General features: G+C 37.4%; 1 protein-coding gene across 1 annotated transcript in view; it reads right to left on the reverse strand.

Annotated features, from left to right (window-relative positions):
- The window catches only part of pcdh7a (protocadherin 7a), a 38,515-nt gene that overhangs the window by 29,589 nt on the left and 6,591 nt on the right, over nucleotides 1-2,335 (reverse strand). The gene's annotated exons all lie outside the window — the stretch shown is intronic.

A 2,335-nucleotide genomic window follows, 5' to 3' on the forward strand; every position in this document is an offset into this window, starting at 1 on the left:
GTGTGCATGTGAGAAGATGAGACAGCCCATGTATTGTCATCCAAGTGTAGATATGCATGCTGTATGCAGGTATGGGTACAGCATACCTGCACAAGAACATTAGATGCCCCAAGTGTTGAGCGGTATAAGCTGCCAACTCTACCCCTACATTTGAATTCAACCTTGTGACGCATCCCAAAATCCCAGAGGAATCTTCCATTCTGCTGCATGAGCTTTATTCTAGCTGGACCTAACATTAGCATCTATCTGTTCTACTCTCCAAGGATTCAGTTATCAGCATGTCACTGCAGATACTGATGCATCCAGACAAGGAGTCCACACAACTAGCCGATACTTGAAAAGTACTCATTCCCGGCTGAGGGCTCAATAAATTCACACCACAGAATAGCAACACTTTTAAAAATCTTACATTTTTAAGATGAAAAAATATATATACATATATATATATAGATGAACTGAGATAATATACAGTTGGTCAAAATGTGAAAGTGAACTTCATAGTAGATCACACTTTTGATGTACCTTAAGGGGTCCCAAATGACAGCAATGTCTAAAATCTCACAACTAAATTCTTTCTTCTTCTACCTCAAACTCTGCAGAATGATATTCCAGATAATTATCCAACATGTGGCTCTCCCAGTAATGTTGGATAGAAACGACTGGGGTAATTTTCTGCCGCGGTGCTACTGCAGCAGCAGCAGCAGCCGTTTTCGTTCCCTAATTGCATCTGGCATCCATCCACCACTCAGTTTGACTTCATTATGAGATGGAGGTATTCTCTCTTCAATGACTTCTACTCAATTACTCCTTCAAGTTCCTCCTTACAGTCACACTAAACTATGCATATTGTAATCACAGACAGCTTTTATATCAGCTTGGATATATTACACCCTATTGTTTGATTCAGTGGCATGGTCATTTAGGCATACTTCCTGCCCTGGTATTGTTTCATCACTTACCTCGTGATCTTTTTAAATTCTCATCTCTTTGATTTCTTGTTTTTTTTTATATATATTTCTATTTTTAAGTGTTAAATTCATAAGGTGTTCTATTTACTCCCTTGTGATAAAATCATTCACCCTCTGTCTGCACTCATTTGTTTGACTTTGTTCGAAAAGATATCTGGATGCCAAATTGTCTCCACATGAGGTGAGTCAAAACTTTCAAGCTGAGGTAATACAGGATGTTTTTCCCTTGCTAAAACACAACATTTAGCTTTAAGTGTGGTTCAATACAAGGATTTAGATTACTCAGAGGGCATGTTTAGCACAGTTTTACTGTAGTTGCTATGCAACTGTTTAAAATAGCTATACTAACATAACAGAAAATGAGAAATTAGTTAAAGTTTACATTTCTCAGCTGGCAATCATATATATTCTCCAAGTGTCTCATTTTTAGTCATCTTCCCACCCAGGGAAGCAATACACTACAACAAGCATAGAACGAGGTAGAGTCTGCAAGAGGTGCATCGGCATTATAAAGTGTGCTCTTACAGATTCAGCTAACATTTTGCATAGGTTAGAGTTCAGTGGAACTTTTTATGCTGTCCATATTGACCAAAACATTTTTTTGCTTGTTATATGTGTGCCTCTTACTACTCTTACTGTTCGCCTCACTACCTCACTACTATTTATACAATATTTATATTTATATAAATCATGATACATGCAAAGAGTGGACAGCTGAAGACCTTTTCCTCAGAGAAAATCTAAGAATCAGTTCCTGCCCAAGTTTCAAGTGGGAGTTGAAACCACAAGTTCAGCACAAACACTCTAACCACAAAGCCACTGAACCAATTTAATTAATTAAGCGCCAGTACCAATTTCCACACCAGAGATAAAGTTTCAGTAATTATTACCTGCCAGCATTTATAACTTAATTGAACATTTTTAAAGTGTAATGGGAAGTTCATTTGATTAATACGGAGGCAGAGGAGAAAGAAAGATTTCCACCAGCATAGCATAAGCTAAATTTGAACTCATACTGTTGTAGTTATTTTTGGTATCTCGGTAATGTCTTTGAGTCTAGTCAATTACCTCTGCACCTCCGTGTGGCTCTTTCAAGCCAACTCTGATCTTGCTCTGAAGACTTCTGTTTCAGAAAGCCACACAGATTTATTCAGTAATAGCAGATGCATTATATATTAAAGATTCTCTTTATTCTCCCAGTAAACATTACCCCTTTGCCATTTGAAGTGGTTTACTTTATCTAATCTCTGCCCGTATCTCTTCTCTTCACAGTGTGCTTCAAAACACAATGCAAACTCTATACTGCATTAATATTCAAGTCTATAGTTAAGAGACACGGCTCTGGAATAACTTCTATTCAAATGTAC

Source organism: Pundamilia nyererei, unplaced genomic scaffold (assembly GCF_000239375.1).
Source record: "Pundamilia nyererei isolate P.nyererei 1_Seehausen unplaced genomic scaffold, PunNye1.0 scaffold00107, whole genome shotgun sequence".
NCBI classification, from domain to species: Eukaryota; Metazoa; Chordata; class Actinopteri; order Cichliformes; family Cichlidae; genus Pundamilia; species Pundamilia nyererei.